Here is a 21,080-nt window from a genome sequence, read left to right as displayed (position 1 = left end):
TGCATAAGCCTCTTTGGATTGTTGATTTCAGGTTCGTTGGATAGATTCCCAGTAATGGGATGGCTGGGTCATAGGGCATCTCTATTTTTAAGTCTTTGAGGAATCTCCATACCGTTTTCCATAGAGGCTGCACCAGTTTGCATTCCCACCAGCTGTGTATGAAGGTTCCTGTTTCTCCACATCTTCTCCAACACTTGTTGTTTTTTGTCTTGGTGATTATAGCCATTCTAACGGGCATGAGGTGGTATCTTAGTGTTGTTTTGATTTGCATTTCCCTGATGATTAGTGATGTTGAACATCTTTTCATGTGCCTATTGGCCATCTGTATATCTTCTTTGGAGAAGTGTCTGTTCATTTCCTCTGCCCATTTTTTGATCGGGTTGTTTGTTTTTTTGTTGTTCAGTTGTGTGTGTTCTTTATATATTATGGAGATCAACCCCTTGTCAGATGTATGTTTTGCAAGTATTCTCTCCCAGCTGGTGGGTTGTCTGTTCATCTTGATTCTGGTTTCCTTTGTCTTATAGAAGCTCTTTAATCTGATAAAGTCCCACTTGTTTATTTTTTCTTTAGTTTCCCTAGTCTGGGTAGGCATGTCATCCAAAAATTTTCCTTTATAACCAATGTCAAATAGTGTGTTGCCTATATTTTCTTCTATGAGTTTTATAGTTTCAAGTCACACCTTCAGATCTTTCATCCATTTTGAGTTAATTTTTGTGAATGGCGATAGCAGATGGTCCACTTTCATTCTTTTGCATGTGGCTGTCCAGTTTTCCCAACACCATTTATTGAAGAGACTTTCCTTTCTCCATTGCATGTTCTTAGCACCTTTGTCGAAAATCAGCTGTCCGTATATGTAGGGTTTTATTTCTGGGCTTTCAATGCTGTTCCATTGATCTGTGTGTCTGTTTTTGTACCAGTACCACGCTGTTTTGATTACTATTGCTTTGTAGTATCTTTTGAAGTCAGGGATTGTGATGCCTCCTGCTTTGTTCTTTTTTCTTAGGATTTCTTTAGCTATTCGGGGTCTTTTGTTGCCCCATATCAATTTTAGTATTCTTTTTTCTATTTCTGTGAAGAATGTCATTGGGATTCTGATTGGGATTGCACTGAATCTGTAGATTGCTTTAGGTAATATAGACATTTTAACTATGTTTATTCTTCCAATCCACATGCATGGGATATCTTTCCATTTCTTTATGTCATCTTGAATTTCTTTCAATAATGTCTTGTAGTTCTCATTGTGTAGGTCCTTCACCTCCTTGGTAAGATTTAGTCCTAGGTATTTTATTCTTTTTGATGCAATTGTAAATGGTATTATCTTTTTGAGCTCTCTTTCTGTTAGTTCATTATTAGCATACAGAAATGCAACTGATTTTTGTAGATTGATTTTGTACCCTGCAACTTTGCTGTAGTTGTTGATTGTTTCTAATAGTTTTCCAACAGATTCTTTAGGATTTTCTATATATACAATCATGTCATCTGCAAATAGTGAGAGTTTCACTTCTTCGTTACCTATTTGGATTCCTTTTATTCCTTTTTCTTGCCTAATTGCTCTGGCCAAAACCTCCAGTACTATGTTGAACAGGAGTGGTGAGAGTGGGCAGCCCTGCCTCGTTCCTGTTCTCAGAGGAATGGCTTTCAGTCTTTCCCCGTTGAGTATGATGTTGGCTGTGGGTTTGTCATAAATAGCCTTTATTATGTTGAGCTACTTTCCTTCTATTCCCATTTTGTTGAGAGTTTTTATCATAAATGGATGTTGTATCTTGTCAAATGCCTTCTCTGCATCTATTGAGATGGTCATGTGGTTTTTATTCTTTGTTTTGTTGATGTGATGTATCACGTTGATTGATTTGCGGATGTTGAACCATCCCTGCGTCCCTGGTATAAATCTCACTTGATTATGGTGTATGATCTTTTTAATGTATTGCTATATTCGGTTTGCCAATATTTTGTTGAGGATTTTTGCATCAATGTTCATAAGTGATATTGGCCTGTAATTTTCTTTCTTTGTCTTGTCTTTGTCTGGCTTTGGTATCAGGGTGATGTTGGCCTCGTAGAATGATTTAGGAAGTGTTCCATCTTCCTCTATTTTTTGGAATAGTTTGAGAAGGATGGGTATTAAATCTTCTTTGAATGTCTGGTAAAATTCACCGGAGAAGCCATCTGGTCCTGGACTTTTATTTTTTGGGAGGTTTTTGATTACTATTTCAATCTCTTTACTTGTGATTGGTCTATTCAGATTCTCCATTTCTTCTTGGTTCAATTTTGGGAGGTTGTATGAGTCTAAGAATTTATCCATTTCTTCTAGATTGTCCAATTTGTTGGCATATAATTTCTCACAGTATTCTCTTATAATCCTCTGTATTTCCGTGGTATCTGTTGTAATTTCTCCTCTTTCATTTCTAATTTTATTTACTTGAGCTTTTTCTCATTTTTTCTTAGTAAGCCTGGCTAGTGTTTGTCGATTTTGTTTATCTTCTCAAAGAACCAACTCTTTGTTTCATTAATCCTTTCTACTGTTTTTTTGGTCTCAATTTCATTTATTTCTGCTCTGATTTTTATTATTTCTCTCCTTTTGCTGACTTTGGGCTTTTTTGTTCTTCTTTTACTAGTTCTGTTAGGTGTAATTTAAGGTTGCCTATTAGGGCTTTTTCTTGTTTGTTAAGGTGGGCTTGTATCGCTATGAGTTTCCCTCTCAGGACCTCTTTTGCTGCATCCCATATGGTTTGATATGGGATGATATTATCCCAAATGATATTATCATTTTCCTTTGTTTCCAAATAGTTTTTGATTTCTCCTTTAACTTCATCAGTGATCCATTGGTTGCTCAGTAGCATGTTGTTTAATCTCCACATTTTTGTCACTTTCCCAGTTTTTTTTCATGGCTCATTTCCAGTTTCATAACCTTATGACCTGAAAAGATGCTTGTTATGATTTCAATCTTCTTAAATTTATTGAGGCTTGCTTTGTTTCCCAACATATGGTCTATCCTAGAGAATGTTCCATGTGCGCTTGAGAAGAATGTGTAGTCAGCTGTTTTTGGATGGAGTGCTCTATATATGTCTACTAGGTCCATCTCGTCCAGTTTTTCATTTAAGTCTGCTATTTCTTTATTGACTTTTTGTCTGGATGATCTATCCATTGATGTAAGTGGGGTATTAAGATCCCCTACTATTATTGTGTTGTTGTTAATGTCTCCTTTTAGGTTTGTTAATAGTAGCTTTATGTACATTGGTGCTCCTATGTTGGGTGCATATATATTTATAAGTGATATGTCTTCTTGGTGGAGTGTCCCTTTTATCATTATATATTTCCCTTCTTTGTCTTTCTTAACCTGTTTTATCTTAAAGTCTATTTTGTCTGATATGAGTATGGCAACACCTGCTTTCTTTTGTTTGCCATTAGTTTGGAGTATTGTCTTCCATCCTTTCACTCTGAGCCTGTGCTTGTCTTTAGTGCTGAGATGTGTTTCCTGAAGGTAGCATATTGTTGGGTCTTGCTTTTTAATCCATCCTGCCACTCTGTGTCTTTTGATTGGAGAGTTCAATCCATTTACATTTAGGGTAATTATTGATATATGAGGGCTTGATGTTGCTGTTTTGTCACTTATTTTCTGGTTCTTTTGCGTTTCCTTTGTTTCTTGTCCCATTTGTTTCGGACTGCCAATTCAGTTTGGTTGTTCTGTCTTATGAATCTTCTAGTTTTCTCTTTGTTTATCATATGTGGTTTTGTTTTGATTATTTGTTTAGTGGTTACCTTGAGGTTTGGGTAAAAAAATCTTGTGTATGAGATAGTCCATTATCTGATGGCCTCCTATTTCCTTATACTAAGTCAATTCAATCACTTTCCTCTTCCTCTTCTAAGTCGTTCTTGTTATACCTTATTCTATCTTGTGTTGTGGCTGTGTGTTTACAGTGATGAGGTTAAATTTATTTTGGTGAGTTCCTTCCTTTGATCTTTGATTTTAGTATTTAAGTGGTTGCTAACTTATTCCGGTAAAGATCTACTACTTTTATGAGTTTATCTACCTATTTTTCTCCTTGCTCCAAGCTTTGTAGTCCCTTTCTCTTCTTTTTTTCAGGCCTGAGGGCCTTCTTGAGTATTTCTTGTAGTGAGGGTCTCATGGCCATGAACTCCCTTAGCTTTTGTTTATCTGGGAGAGTTACTATTTCTCCATCATATTTGAAGGATATTTTTGCTGGATAGAGTATTCTTGGCTGAAAGTTTTTGTCTTTCAGTATTTTGAATATATCATTCTAGTCTCTCCTAGCCTGTAAAGTTTCTGTTGAGAAATCCACTGAGAGCCTGATGGGAGTTCCTTTTTACGTGATTTTTTTTTTTTTTTTTGTCTAGCTGCCCTTAATATTGTTTCTTTGTCATTGACTCTGGCTAGCCTTACCACTAGGTGTCGTGGAGAGGGCCTTTGTCTGTTAATATATTTAGGTGATCTGTTGGCTTCGCTTACTGGTATTTCCTGCTCCTTCCCCAGATTTGGGAAATTCTCAGCTATTATTTCCTTGAATAGGCTCTCTGTTCCTCTTTCCCTATTTTCTCCCTCAGGAATACCTATAATTCTTATGTTACATTTCTTAATAGAGTCAGATATTTCTTGGAGTCTTTCTTCATTTCTTTTTAGTCTTAGTTCTCTCTCCTCTTCCATCTGGATCGTATCTGTATTCCTACCCTCTAAAATGTTAACTCTTTCCTCCATATTGTCAGCTCTGTTCTTTAAAGATTCCAGATTCTCCTTTATCTCCTCCATTGTGTTCTTCATCTCCATCAGCACTGATTGGTTTTTCTTTATGATTTCAATCTCTTTGTGAAGAAACTCCTAATCTCATTGAATTGTTTGTCTGTGTTGTCTCGTATTTCGTTGAGTGTTTTTATGACAGCTATTTTGAAATCTCTGTCATTTAGATTATGGATTTCTGTGTCTTTGGGGCTGGTTTCTGGGTGCTTGTCATTTTGCTTCTGGTCTGGTGATTTCATATATCTTTGCATTGTGGTTCCTGTGTTGGTTTTGTTTTTCCTCATCCTGGAAATCTCTGGTTGCAATTTCCACCCACCGCCACTGTGTGGTGGTAAAGGGCTGTGTAGTCTAAGCCCCCTGTGCTCTGCTGCAGGTTTTCTGCTGCGATCCGCAGTTGTTGTTTTTTTTTTTTCTCCCCGCTGCGATCTGCGGGATGGGTCACTTGATCTGGTCTGCTGCGGATCACTTGGTCTGGTCTGCCGCTGATCACTTGGTCTGGTCTGGTCGGTTGAGCTGCAGGGTCTGGTTTGCAGGGAGAGGGGGCTCTATCTTTTGCCCTCTGGGTCCCTAGCATGGGGGGCTTCTCGTTCGCCCCTCGTTATGTACTCTCTGGGGTGCTCAGATGTTGATGGTAGCCCTGTGGCTCTTCTGAGTCCTCTGTGCAGGAGTTTCCCACTGGCTGAGAGAGCCCGGAGAGCTATGGTTTCTCCGCTGAGGGCCGCCCCTCCCCCCTCTCTGGGAGCTCCGCAGACCGGGATCGCTTATCTGATGGGGAGGGAGAGGAGTTCTCCTTACCTCTCCCCACTTCCTCCGGGGGCCCAGCATGTTCCACTCTCAGATGTGCGGCAGTGTGGATCTTTCCGATCTAGCTTTTCACTGTCTGGGATTCCGTTGTTGGTCTGTGACTGTTCCTTTTGTTGTATCTTATCGGGGGAAGAGTTCATGGGAAAGCTCACTCCGCCATGACACTGACATCACTCAGCCCCTTTGTGCATTTTTAAATTGGGTTGTTTTTTTATTGTTGTGTTGTAGGAGTTCTTTATATATTCTAGATATTAATCCCTTATCAGATATGTGATTTGCAAATATTTTCAACCATTCTGTGGTGGCCTTTTTACTCTGTTGATAGCATCTTGTGATACAGAAAACTTTAGCATTTTGATGAAGTCCAATTTGTTATTTTTTTTGTTGCTTATGTCTTTGGTGTCATATTAAAGAAATCATTGTTGGCAATGGCATTTGGACCCAATGACACACAGCTTTTACCCTGTGTTTTCTTCTAATGATTCTATAGCTTCAACTCTAACATTTAAATGTTTGATCTATTTTGACTTAATTTTTTTATATGGTGTAAGGTAAGCATCCAACCTCATTCTGTTGCATGTAGGTATCCAGTTTTCCCAGCACCATTTGTTGCAAAACTTATCCTTTCTCCAATGAATGGTCTGTGCACCCTTGTCAAAAATCATTTGACTGTATATGCAAAGGTTGATTTCTGGGCTCTCTATACTATTTCATTAGTATATTGTGTGTATTTATGCCAGTACCACACTGTTTTGATTACTTTGTAGTAAGTTTTGAAATCAGGAAGTATGAGTTCTCTAACTTTGTTCTTCTTCTTCTAGATTGTTTTGGCTATTCAGGGTCCCTTGAGAGTCCATATGCATCTTAGGATAGATTTTTCTACTTTTGCAAAAAACATCATTGGAACTTTTACCTCTTTGAGTAAGTTGATTCTTAAGTATTTTACTCTTTTTGATGATATTGTAAGTAAAAATATAAAGGTTGTAAATTTCTTTTTCAGATTATTTATAATTAATGTATAGAAGAACAACTAATTTTTGCATGTTGATTTTGTGTCCCACTACTCTGCAGAATTTATTAGTTCTAAAAATTTTTTTCTGGAAGTTTTAGGGGTTTCAACATATAAGATAATATTTGTAAACAAATATAATATTACTTCTTCCTTTCCAATTTGGATGCTATTTCTTTCTTTTACTTGCCTAATTGCTTTGTCTAGAACTTCTAATACCATGTTGAATAGAAGTGGTGAATGTGGGCCTTCTTGCCGTGTTCCTGATGTTAGAGGAAAAGCTTTCAGTCTTTCACCCTTGAATATGAGGCTCTGTGTGAATTCCTATATATGGCTTTTATTTTGTTGAAGTAGCTTCCTTTAACTCTGAGGCTTTTTTAGTGTTTTTAACATGAAAGCATGTTTAGTTTTGTGAAACGTTTTTTCTGCATCCATCGAGATGATCTCTTTTTTTCCCTTCATTTTGTTAATGTGGTTTATTACATTGATTCATTTTCATATATTGAAACATCCTTGCATTCCAGGAGTAAATCCCACTTAAAAATGATGTATAATCCTTTTAATATGCTGCTGAATTTGGTTTGTTACTATTTTATTGAGGATTTTTGTATCAATATTCATCAAAGATATTGTAGTTTTCTACAACAGAAATTGTACTTTTCTATTCTATTCTATTCTATTGTAGTTTTCTATTTCTGTAGTTTCAAAGACCTGTCATTTTCTTTTCTCTTAGTGTCTTTGGCTCTGATATCAAGATAGTGGTAACCCCACAGGATGACTTTAGAAGTATTCTCTCCTGTTCAACTTTTTGAAAGAGTTTGAAAAGAATTGGTGTTATTTAATTTAAAAAAAGACTTTGTGCCAGGAATAAATTCAGCATAAAATAAATACAAATAAATATTTTTTAAAAATGTGAAAAAGTTGTTTTCCTAAAATAAATTAAAAATTAAGCAAGTACATCACTTACCCCTTTATTTATTAATTTTTTTAACCTAATAATAGGCATGAACAAATTGTTAGAATTAAAATGACTCAAGTGTGAATTTTCTTCATTGCAAATTTTCTGACAGAAGTATATGATGCCATCATGTATGATATCTTTCATGAAAAAATGGTCAATTTTTGTAGTATTTGAGAACATTATGAATTTTCCCGGTGGCCTCTGACAAAGATAACTCTGACAAAGTTATCTTTTCAACATATATGTCTTATCATCATCCTTACCAAATTAACAAACTCTGTCAGGTGCTAATTAATCAACTACTTTTCATATGATTCAGGTTCTCCGCCATTAATTTCCCTAACCATCAGGAAATTCTATAACTTCTGCAAGATTAACAATTTTACCTTACACTGTATTTCTCTCATGTGGTTTAAAACATCCAAAAATCATTGATAAACTGACCCTGCCCAAACTAAAGCATGGTGAATTATAAAAGATGGTCTCTGTTAATTGGGGAGGGATTTCAGGTTGAACTTAATTTTACAGGTGGTCAATTTTGTGTCAGTGTATTGTTCTGTTATGTATTTCACTTCTTTTTTTAAAAAAAGTGATAGTTGAGGGCACTTAAATAATAAAAAGTTGAGAAAATAAGGAACTGATATACATTGTAAGCTTCAAATATTTTCAAGCATAAGATACAATAAGAACTAAAACTAAGAAATGGCAGAGGAAATAGAGATAAGAGGATGAAATTGCAAAACTGAATCTATAATAATATCTCAATGGCTAGCGTTGTGGTGCCAAGAAGGTGGTGAAGTCAAAGAATTCGTAAAGATGATAATAAACAGCCTGCAAAGAAAAAAGATTGAAATTTTTATAGAGAGAATTTTTACAGCGATATTACAGATAGAGAACAGGGAAGAGAAGTTGGAGTGAGAGACTATCTGCTACTTAAATTACTCCCACTGTAGAGAACAAAAAACCAATTTGCTGAAATCTTTGTTTCCCTCTATGACCCTATCTTTATCTGCAAAATCTCAGCTCTGAATCAGTTTCACAATCCAGCTTTTCCATCCCTGGGGAACAGAGCATTTAAGCTCATCTGAAACCTCAACTGCCCAGCCTGTGAAATAAGGCCAGCCATCCATTCTCACAGAGGAGCCAACTGGAGGTAGGATTTTTGGTTCTGAATTCAGCTAAACATCTTCAAAGAATTGTATCTGGCTTTCCTCATCCAAGGCTATCAGTGAAAGGCTGGCTGGCTTTCAGAGAAGACCAAGTCACAGTCAGCTCAGACATTTTCTGTTGAGCTTTGTAGAGTGGGCTGTAGGGCTTGTCAGTAAGAGTTGATTTCTGTATGGATTATATTTTTTTATTTTATTCAGAGATTTATAAGGAAATTTACATGGTAAGTATTACTTATTATCAAGAAAAAAGGTTGCCTATTCTCTGGTCAGTTAAGCAAAATCCTCCTCTGAGGGTCCACCCGTGGACAAAGCCTAGATTTAATCTCCAAGAGTCTGCCAGGCACATTGTGGTCAGTGGGAAGACCTCAAGTTGGGAGCCTGTTCTCTTGTGTCCTGTGCTGGTACTTAATCTTCCATCTCTTCAGTGTACAGCTAGACAGAGGCTCAAAGGACTTGACATTGGAGAAATGTACTTTTCATTGTCTTTAGACTTCTACACTTTTCAAAAAAACTCTCAACATTTCCAGTAATTGTGCAGCAGTTTACCCAACACTAAGCTTCTCACTATTAAAAATTAAAATAAATAAACTTTGAAAAGGAAAAAAGTGATCTCTGCAATTTTGTACAGAATCTATATAATGGGTGCATCCTTATAAATGGAGGAAAGATAACAAATTTAATTCTTTTGGTTAGTTAACACAGTAATTAATATATTTTATATATTACCAATTTTGAGATTATTTGTATTTAAAAATACTGCTTCAAACCCCTAAATCATTGTAAGTGGTAGAGTCTGCCATCTGCTTTGGCTGAACAATTATACACAAGTCAGCCAAAATTCCTCCATTCCTGTATAATTTTATATGTGGGTGGTAACGGTTGGTTCTTATAGATTGTTTGAACACGTGCATGTCACAAAATACAAGTGGCCATTAAAAATTAAAATGTTCACCAAATACAAGTTTATCTGATTCCTAGAAAAAGAAAACAATACTGTAAAATTAAGGCTAAAACTGTCAAAAAGGAAGCCAAGATACACTCAAGTAAAGCTTTTGCTGAAAAGTTAATTGGCTCATCTTTGAAACTTTATCATGTTTATTATGTAAGCAAGATACTTTCCGAGCCTAGAATATGGAAAGTGCTTATTAGTAAGTTAACATTGTGATCATTTATTTTGTAAATGTTAATATGAGAGAAGTAATTCACTTTCTACTATATTAGAATTTTCAAGTTCTGCTAAATCTAAGGCCACATTACTGGCAAGTTGGGATACCTCTAGACATCTGAAAAATAAGAGTCCCACGAAGAAGCATATAAATTTTCTATTCATCAGGTTCTAAATTCTAAAACATTCTAAGGTTTTGGAACAAACCATTGACATTCTAAATTGACAGTAAGGCTGCATGTGCTGTACGTGACCCTATAGGAAGAGAAATCCCAATTTTAAATGGAGGAGATTGTGCACAAAAATAAAGTACATTTTCACATCTGAAAGGGGATTTCAAGAAATAAGGGACTCTCAGAACATGTGGTAAGTGGTAAATAACTTACCAAGGGCTCTCTAAAGGTGAACATATTGTGGAAAAAAGAGCTTAAACACAGAGAGCTAAAATGACATCTCTGGAATCCTTATGATGAAACAGACGCTGAACTACTTTTTCCTAAAATTTAAAATGCATCTTATCCTCCAAACAAATACCACATCCCTGCCTTGTGGCTTACCTGGGCATGGTGACGTGTTGGAATCATTTTTCTAATTCATTGGCTCTTAAACTTGATGGGCACCAGAAGCACCTGGAGGCCTTGTTGAAACCCAGATTGCCAGGCCCCACCCCCGAGTTTCCAGTTCTGCAGGTCTGCAGCAGCACCTGAGAATTTGCATTCCTACCCAGTTCCCAGGTGATGCTGATGCTACTGGTCCAGGGACCCCACTTTGAGAACCACAGCTTAACTTACACCCTATATATGGTTACCAAATCCATTATTTCATCATTTGGCTACTACTTTTCTTTTATCACATCAGCACCTTAGCTCCGAATCTCCTCATCTAACAATGGCAATACTTGGAGAGTTTAACAGCTGGTCCTCCTTTCCGGCTCAGTTCTCCCTCTTCCTCTTGATACTACATTCTCTTGCCAGGTAATTCTTCCTTAAACATCAGTTCATCATAGATCTTCCTTGCTCAAAATCTCATGGCTCTTATGCTGAGCACAAGACATTTTAAATTCTCTACTTGGTTCATAAGGTCTGGAATAGCCTGTAGAATGTGGACACCCTGTTCTCTACACTGCCTACTATAAAGGAGTATGTGAGGATTACATGAGATATGCACAATGATGCTCGTTATGCACAGTGTGACATTCTATAAAGTCACTGTGAACACTGAATCCGTGAATATGACCCACTGCTCCTACGGGAAATGCAGGGTTAGGTTCCTGCAAGCCTTAGTCACATTTTCTTCAACTGATCAATACATAACATTGTTCTCTGTGTGTTTCTCTTTAAAGTCACCTTATTTAAGATATATTGTTGATATATTAACATTGAACTCACACCAACAGCACTGTACCTCATGTCTGAGAGAAGCTTGTCAAAAACACATACTTTCTCTGTAAAGGCACGTCACAGCCTCTTGCCCTGAGGAACACCAGGCAGCATTGCAGCACTACACATGGGGGACATATTAAACAGCAAAGTCACCAACACAAGGCACAAAAAGATGAGAAATGGGGCACTAAATAGACTGCAAGAAGGACACTTGTTTACAGTATGTGCTGAAACAAGAGGGCAGAGAATCACCTTGTTCCCCCTCAGCTGGGAACGTGAACGTTGAATGGCTCAAATGTTTCACCACTTTGTGCATATCTGCAAATGGACTTGAAAGCCCTGTGAGTGTTTATTGGAGGCTGCCAGTACGTTTTAGCTAGTGGGCAAGTGTGCAAACACGGAATCCACAAATAATGAGGATCAACTATATTATGGAAGCATCTTTTCAAAACCAGAGTACTGCTCAGATATAAGAGCAAAAATGATAACATAGCTAACATTTTAGTGCCTACTATGTGCCAAGAGCTCTTCTAAGTACTTTACATAAGTTAATGCATTTAAGTCTCACTGAAACCCTATGAGACAGGAGTTCTCAGTAGCCTCATTTTATAGATGAGGAAACTAAGGCTCAGAGAATAAATACTTTGCACAGGTTCCCCAATTAAAAGTGGCATAACTGGGATTTGTGCCCAGACAAACTGGTCCAAAGCACACAGCCTCAACCACTATGGTAGGAATGTGATCGAATTTTCTAGCACACCCTGAAAAGCCCCTTCTGCTCCAGACAGTGTGGTCTCCCACATATGTATTCACTCATCAAACATTTTCTGAGTGCCCCAAAGGTGTCAGGTACTGTGTTTAGATACTGGAGGGACAAATAGAATGTTGACGCAAATAATCCACGACCAATCTATAAATCAAAATGGGGGTGAGTTTATGATGAGCCAACAATTGAGGGCCATATAGCCCGGGAGAGTCCTTTCACAAAGAAATGGAGCACTCCAAAGAAGTGGGGTGTACAGAGTGGTTATATACCATCAGAGAGCATGTACCACATGTGATTGCAGTGTCCCTTTTCCAATAGCCACGACATTGACCTGTCGGCACGTCGATTGATGGACACAGTGGGTACCAGGTCTGCTGTCTCCATGGGCATGGCTATTGTCTCGAGTTGGGTCGTCGGAGGATGAGCGCAGCAATCAAATCCTAGCCTAGGGAGAAATGCTTATCCTTAAGGAAATGCCAATGTGGGGGAAGTTGCATTTACATCTTAAGGGCATTGTTTTTGTCTTTGGGACATGTTAATTGCTTAAAGCAGATATACAATGGATGAGCAGAGGCTACAGGCCCCTTTTGGAAAAAAAAAAAAGGTCAGGCCCAGTTAGTTTTACACCAAATGGCTTCCTCATGTGCTCCAATATATCCTGTCACTCGCCATTTATTTATCAAGAAGAAGGATAGTCTCAGCTTTAAGAAGCTACTGTCTATGAGACATGAATAAATCAACAGTTCTGGAAAAGTAGATAAGTACAGGGTCCCAGAGTGGCGACATCAAAAGGGGTCTCTAGATGGAGACCTCTCAGTAAAAGTGTCCAAGAGGAAGAAACTTTTGACATGAGATTAGATTAAGAAATAGGAATTAAGTTGATAAAAAAAAAGGGGGTAGGAAGACAGAAGAAACATATAAAAAGACAGATATAAAGGATGTTAAGGATATCAGAAAATGGGGGTATTTTTAAGGCTGGAACAAAGCAAACATATAGGAAACAGTGGGTGATGAGGCTAAAGATGAGGACAGGAAGGGAAAGACTGTGTGTCCAGCTCAGGAGTCTGAATGTTCTCTCGGATGCTCTGAGCAGTCATTGAAGGAGTCTAAGCAGATGTCAGATTTAAACAAATTTGGATTCTTGAAGGTAACTCTGGAGGTATTGTGGAGGAAAGATTAGAAGAAATTAAGACTGGAAGTAAAGGGACCTGTTGGGAGATTAGGCAGCGATCCAGATAAGATAGGCCTTGGCTGACGCGGGGGGTCTGCAGGTGGAGGAGGCCAGGAGGTGGGAAGCAGTGCTGGGCTCCTGGAGGAGGAAACTGAACTGCCTCTCAGTCACGGGAAGACTATGCCTGTCATGGCCTCCCCACCCATATCCCCAAATGTCATGTTCCTTTCTACGTCTGTACCTTTCCTCTCTTCCTCCATCTGAAATCCTCACACTTTCTTCCCTCCACCTGCCCAACAGTGGTCCCTTTGAGGATTTGATCTAGTCTACCTCTCCTAAGAACCTGTCCTTAATTACAATTTCTCAATAACATTCCCATTTTTTTTAGGTTCTGTAATACAACATACACTAAATACCTTGTCAGAATTAAATTACATCTTGCAAGCCATTTCATGTATGTGGAGGAGCTTGGAACCTTATAATTCTTTGTGTTTCCTTCAATACCTACCACAAATATCTTGCACATATAGGTCAATGGATGTCCAGTAAAGTTCAATAGAGAAGAAGCACACTTTATAAGCTAAGAACTTTTATGAGCTCAGTTATTCCTTTAGATCAGCTGCTTGAATCATTTGTTTTTCTCCACAGGTCAACAGTGTTGCCCAGCACAAAGGAATTTTCCACCTTCTCAAACTCAATAGAGCAAAGATGGAAGTTCATTCCCCCTGCAAGCCTTACTGCCCCAGAGAAAAGCAAAAACAACGTGTGACATCTAATTCTTTCTTCACATTCTCATCTCAAATTGCAACTGTTTTCCAGATGCTAACTGGTTTTCATTCTTAAAACTGACAGAAAAGTTTCTCATTATTTCCTTTTCTTTCTTTTTTTGTGAGGAAGATCAGCCCTGAGCTAACTTCTGATGCCAATCTTCCTCTTTTCACTGAGGAAGATTGGCCCTGGGTTAACATCTGTGCCCATCTTCTTCTACTTTATATGGGATGCCGCCACAGCATGGTTTGACAAGCAGTGCACCGGTGCGCGCCCGGGATCCAAACCTGTGAACCCGGGGCTGCCGCAACTGAGTGCGCGCACTTAACCGCTGCACCACAGGGCCGGCCCCTCTCTTTATTTCTAAAGCTGAAATGTCTAAATCATTCTCTGGGCTAGTTGGAGTTTACATAAAATGAAAATGTACATTCCAGAAAAATCCTTAACTTTCCAGGATAATCCTTAATATATTATGGTAAACACTTTGGCAAAATGTCATTGATTTTCAATGTCAGTGCCTCCACAAGGGTATCCTCGCATTGTGTCCCCTCCCAACCACCTCTCACTTTGCCCCTCCCCAGGCTCATGGGCTCAAAGTGTTTACTGAGCACTAAGAATGATCAGAGTCTGAGGGAGACTTCAAGGATAGTCTGTTTTCTGACCCCAACCATCTCTCTCCATCTCTCCTTTAACCTCTATTTTTCTTACTCTGGTTTCTACTTTAGTTGTTGACTTGTCTTGTGAATTGTTGTTTTGTGGTTTATAATTACCATGTAAATTCATATTACTTTTTGCCTTAGAGTTTAGAAAGAACTTACATTAAACAAGGTTTTTCCCAGCCCTTTGATGTGTCTAATACCTTCCAACGCAATTCAAGTGGCTTCTTGTTCTTACATCTCCATCATTGTTCCTTCAGAATTATGCTCACCCCACACTTTTGATCTGACCAATGCTGCTTTACTCTTTGAACTTTTCTATGCCAAGACTCACATGAGGAATCCCTCAAGCACCATCAGCTAGGCGACCCCACATTCCTCACATCTGTTTCTGATACCGGCCCTGATATCTGTTCCCGATACCGGCCCTGATATCTGTTCCCCAGCATTGAACCCAGCATATATGGGGTTAAACCAAAAAGCACTCATTCCCCCTTCTCTGCTTCTCTAAGTTATATTCACATGTAGATATGGGTTGTTTTACCCTTTGTGTCCCTGAATTCCACAAGACAAATGGAGGTAATAAATTGTTAAAAACCCAGGTGGCTACAAACTGAAACTCTGGCTAACGACCAGTTCTTGTGGTTTGTTACAGGGAGACTGAGATCTCAAAATTATCAAGAGGCTGAAGCTCCCCAACTCCCGCTTCCTGGAGCCGAATCCACCATTCATCACAGGGACAGACAAACAGAGGACACCTGCAGCTCCCCTAACTCAGCTAAACGCAGGCTGATGGGAGGACGCTGAACTGCAAAGCCGCAGCTCCCCTCCCCCACCTAAAACCTTGTAAACTGTAATCGTTAATTGGCAGCAGTTGCCGTCCTCTCCCCAAGGCCAAATTTCAGGTGATGAGAGAAGAGTGGTTGATGGAGCCTTAAATCTCCTGCTGTAGATAGAGATGACAGCCGGCTTGGCGCCAGAAGACTGGGATCCCTCCTCCAACAAATAATCAGCCACCAAGGATATATTCTTTCCCACAGACTTTCCTTTAAAGGCATCAACTCCTAATGCCTCAGGAGGACTGTGGATTTTGGGGCATGAGCCCACTACTGCCTCATTTTGCTGGCAAAATTAAACCACTTTTCTTTTCCTCAGTCCCTGGTCATTGTGTTCATTGATTCGGCTATGGTGACAGTGTCCCGGGTTTTTCTGGCTACATTTCCTTGATTTGTTCCCAAATAAAGATGTTTCTGAAACTAATAATAAATTGTACCAACTGGTCATTGTATAAAAATCACTACTAATAATAAATTGTACCAACTGGTCATTGTATAAAAATCACTATCACACATATCTTAAAGAGAACAAATGGAAAAGAATATTAAATTCTTCAGATAAGTTTGCAATAAAATGAGGCATTGAGGGGACCTGGGGGCACTGATCAGAGCAGGATCCTAAGAGAAGAGTTTTAAGTCAATTTCAAATGAGGTTAAAACTGGAATGAGGCAGTATTTTACCAGTTAGCTGAAATCATAAACATTTTTCTGACCTTTGAGAATTTATTTGCATATAAACTGTACCACATGTGGGGTAAGAGAGTGCTGATATTGTTTAATTTCTTTTTATTATTCAGCACTTTGTAATAGATGTGGCTATTAACGATTAACAAATATCATAATGGGGAGAGACTAAACTTTCAACTGCCTGATATTATCAATTCTTACACAAAGCTAGAGTTTTAAAGATCAAATTTCCTTCTAGTTACCTTTCAACTAGTCCATTTATGTCAGAAAGATGCTGAGTTTTAGGAAAATACTTCAAAACACAAATTTTATATGTAATTTCAAAAACAAAAAATTGGTTACAAACTGGGTGGTTACCAGTTTTGCTACCATATATTAATCTTTAGCATGGGAGCAAACATTTTTAGAGAATATAGTTGATATTTGCCTATTTATTTATATACTGTAGAATGTTAAAGGATTTACAGTTTTAATAGTATTTCCAATACCAGAGACTAAAAAACAGAATTCTTTCAGTTTTATGAAATAGTTTCTTAGACATAGCAGATTTTCAGGGCACATTACTTGAAAATAAAACAATCAGTTAGTGAGGTTTATGCAATGTGGTTTTATTTTAAACTTGCTCATTCCATAGGAGCATCAATAAAAGCCCTCCGGGAGTGGCTGACACTCTTTCCCTCCACATGAGCACCAGCTGTATTTTCTTTAAGCATCAGACTCTCGGGCAACACCATAGCCCTTAACTCTGTTGAGAAAAGGCTTTATGAGTCATGTGCTTTTTCTAGGGCTATGGAGCTCCCAGACTTATCAACTACAGGGAGAGAGTAAGAGTCTGAACACATTTAATAAACTCCAGTGTGCTCAGGTGAGAGGGTAAGTGCCTGAACTCACATCGGAAGAAGAACTTAGAGGATGCTTTCTGACTCTGCTTCGTGCCTCTGACTAAGCCGTCCTGGACATCCCCGTTACGGCCACAGAATAACACAGGCAGCCTTGATGGACCAGAAATCCTCCTATGGCCATCATTTGTACAGAGCAAACTGGCTTAAGACCTCTCGTTTCCTGCTGCAGTGGTAATTTACAGACATACAGAACCGCCATCTAGTGACTAAGAAGAAAACAGCAAGGTGCTTTACATGGAAAATAAAATTGTAAGTTTTTTAAAAAAGAACAGTGAAGCACTAAAGTTGGTAAAGTTGACACAATGTGGCACACGAAAGTTATAATGAACCTGAAAAATGTGTAGGTGAAGTAATGAGTTCTCTCTGCCTCTAAAACTTGACTTGACATCTGACGCATAAATAGTATAGTTTAAATACGATACAATAACTTTGGAAATAAACTTCTCATCTCATTTCATCCAATAATGTTTGCAGGAGCTGGTATTAAATAGCTAGATGGTGAGTACCCATGTTGAAGTACAATTTTTATCACAGTGGAGAGAATATGAGGCATAAAACCCAACATACTGATGTTCAGATCTTCCCTCTTACCCTTGATCAATTTTGTAAACATGGTCTTTTTTTATTTTTGGTGGGGAGGAAGGTCAGCCCTGTGCTAACATCTGCCAATCCTCATCTTTTTTTGCTGAGGAAGACCGACCCTGGGCTAATATCTGTGCCCATCTTCCTCCACTTTATACAGGATGCCACCACAACATGGCTTGCCAAGCGGTGCGGCGGCTCGCGCCCGGGATCCAAACCTGCGAACCCCAGGCCACCGCAGCAGAGCGCACGCACTTAACTGCTTGCGCCACTGGGCAGGCCCCTAAACATGGTTTTCTTTATCAGTTAAATATGAATTATAATAGTTACTTTAAAGGATTACTGTAAGAATTGCATGAGGTAATACAGTAAAGGAACCGGTGTAGAGTGATAGTTAATTCTCCTGCCCTGTCTCTCTTCTATGAAACATACACAAATCATCTAAGAAGAGAACTCGTCTATACCATAAACTTATGACAAAGAGTCAATGGCTCCAGAAGTAAGGGCCACCATTGTTGAGGGCTTAACCTCTACTGCTTCCAAATACTGTTAACTCGCAATTAATTTTATGTGTTCTCAGTCTTCCAGACACTTTGCTGGCTACAAGGAAAGGAGAAGGTGTGAAATTTAAATTGATCTATTTCACCCTTGAATGGCCAAGCTGTAACATCAGGTGTTTTAAATCACCTAGTTCATCAGATTTTTGGCTTATTACTATATATTTTACCATGGTTCACGGTACAGAGAAAAATAGAAAATCATTATAATTTTACACACATGAATATATATCTTGACTATTACAGCTAGAATCTTAATATATAGAGCAATGTTGTACATGTCTTGTCCTTGTTGATAGTACAGAATACTTTTGTCCAGGTTTTCTTTGGCATTATCACATATAATGAAGAACTCAGTAATATATGCCCTGGAGATAAGGATTTAGAAAGATCTAACATACTATCCTAGTCATGCCTCAAAAAATAATGCTATAAAAATAATGAGAGGATATTTTGAAGGCACTATTTTTCTTAATTATTTCCAACTTTATGTCCCTTTAACTCTTTTGAATCATTCTGCATCATATTTGCTATGGGCTAATTAATTAAATAACCCTCAGCTGAGTCCACCATGCCTCTTCAAGTGCCCCAGCCTGATGTTGGTCTCAGCTCTGACAAAAAGAAGCTGGAAAACCTGTTTTGTGGCACTGTTCTTAAGGATATCTTTACTCTTACAATAATAGCTATATTTTTGAAAGGCACCAGAGGATTATAAAATCAAGTACTCGACCAATGTCGTATCCTCATTTTCCCTCCAGGGGGAGCACAACTTTCATGTGTAATGCAGGGCTGCTGCTTTATTGTTTTTTCCCTTCAAGATATTTTATTACTTGTAAAACATGTTGACATAAATAATCCATAATCAATCTATAAATCAAAATTGGGGTGAGTTTATTATGAGCCAACTTTTGAGGACTATGGCCCTGGGCCTTCCTTCTCTACGAAAGGAAGTGCACTGAAGAAGTGGAGTGTGCAGAGTGGTTATATACCGTGAAAGAGCATGCATCACATAGGATTGCAATGTCCCATTCACAATAGCCACAAGATCGCCCTGCCAGATTGCCCTGCCAGAATAGCTATTGATGGACACAGTGGGGAGGGCGTGGCTGGTGTCAGGTCTGTTGTCTCCAGCTGGGTGGTCACACGATCAGTGCAGCAGTCAAATCCCAGCCTAGGGAGACATGCTTGTCCTTAAGAAAATGCCAAGGAGAGGGAAGTTGCATCCTTGTCTTAAGGGCAATTACTCTTCTCTTTGGGACATGGCAAAGCAGATACACAATGCAGGGGACAGGCACTTCTGGAAAAACAAACCCAGGCCGAATTAGTTTTACCCCAAACTGCTTCCTCATATGTTCCAACATATCCTATTGCTTGCCATTTATTTATCATTTTCTCCCTTTTGATCTATAATCTTTTGATAGAAAGCATTGATGATCAAAATATTGTCCCTTGGCCCCAGGGTGGTTGCTGCCTGCCCTGGGTCCATCACGTCCCTTGGTGCCAGGCTTTTATTTCATTTATTTGCCCATTTGTCCACCTTGGGGGGAATTAATTGGATATAATGGACAAGCAAAGAGATATACATATATTAATAGAGGAAGCATTTCATGGGTTTTGGATTAATTTTAGGTTGTTGCACAAACATTTTATATGTGCTTTTTATGAATCCTTGTATTTATGCTATTCACAATTATAGAACAAGTACAGTAACAATGATAATAATTTAACATCTTTGAAAAGATTAGTTTAAAATGAGTTCTTAGACATAGTTCTTATCAAAGAAGGAAATTTGTCCAATGTTATAAGATCAATCTACCATCTCAAGTTTCATTACTCCAGCTTACATGACAGTCTTACAGCACTGAGTAAAGAAAACAGCAATTAGTTTAAATATTACGACTAGTACAAGATTTCCAAGAAGTAATAGAAATAGGAATTGCAATCCAGATCGAAAAAGGGAACCAATACCAGAAGGGAGCCAAGCAAACAACTCAAGACTGAACGCAGGCTCGCTTAAGGCATTCACCTGCTTTTTCATGGGCTTTAGCAGAGAGGACACATTGGAAGACTCGTCAGGTATAAAAACACAGCATTCAGTTTGAATGATTGCACACGTACCACCTTGGGATGTAGTTAAAATATCTAAGGCCATTCTATTTTGAAGGACAGTCTTTTTTATTAAAGACATTTTAGTATTTAATAAGGAAATTCCTGATTGACTGTTATTAAGGGCTTCTGTATGTGATGTGACATCATTTAGCCCTAAAAAAGGAACAAGTATAACTAGCTGCTCGGTGGTCATACCAGGGGAACACTGAATGAGCCCGTCTGGCCTTAAGCAGAGGAAGGTTGGCAGCAGTTGTCACTGTGAATCCTTCCCTGCATTTAAGGGAAGATCGGGTGCAGTGTTTTAGACATCAGGCCAGTAGTCAAGGCCAAAGATTTTTTCTATACCACCATTAAGTTATATTAGGAGCCACCCAATAAATGCCTGGACTTTAAGACCAGTCTGTTCCAAATCAATCACTTTCCTTAAGTATGATAGTATTCTGAAAATGTTAAATGTAACAATTATAAAATAGGTATACAGTTTAAGCATAACAAAGGTTAAATGAGTGGATTTAAGTTTGGGAATACAGGCCTGGTCCGGAGTCTTGGGACAGCTGTCTACAACTGATGTTGTCTTCTTCGCATCCTGGTTTGGAGATATTCGTATTGGCCAGTTGAAGTCAGGATTCAGAAATAGGAACTGAAACGCACTCAGGTGGAAAAACCTCTTTTTAAAATGAGAAATGTGAATCCATAAGTCTATGTCTTTTGATTCTGCAGTGCATGAACTGGTTAAAAGTACCTGGTATGGTCTTTTCCAATAGGGCTGTAGAGTCTTTTATTTGGTGTCTCTTCTGATAAATAAA

At 38.5% G+C, this 21,080-nt stretch overlaps 1 protein-coding gene across 2 annotated transcripts in view; it reads left to right on the top strand.

The window, feature by feature from the left end:
• The window catches only part of LOC147911161 (uncharacterized), a 67,942-nt gene extending 52,017 nt beyond the window's left edge, over positions 1–15,925 (top strand). The window contains exons 4-5 of one of the 2 annotated variants that reach the window (XR_015551512.1): positions 13,826–13,940; positions 15,257–15,925. The gene's annotated coding sequence lies outside the window, so the exon portion shown is untranslated. Of the gene's footprint in view, positions 1–6,134; positions 6,476–13,825; positions 14,202–15,256 lie in introns of those variants that run through there. The other variant, XR_015551515.1, reaches the window with a different exon arrangement.
• The last annotated feature ends 5,155 nt before the right edge of the window (positions 15,926–21,080 follow it).

The sequence above is a fragment of the Ceratotherium simum genome, unplaced genomic scaffold (assembly GCF_057802395.1).
Source record: "Ceratotherium simum simum isolate JZ-2026a unplaced genomic scaffold, ASM5780239v1 HiC_scaffold_54, whole genome shotgun sequence".
Taxonomy (NCBI): domain Eukaryota; kingdom Metazoa; phylum Chordata; class Mammalia; order Perissodactyla; family Rhinocerotidae; genus Ceratotherium; species Ceratotherium simum.
Note: the sequence above shows the minus strand (reverse complement) of the source record. Positions and strands in the feature narration are given on the sequence as shown.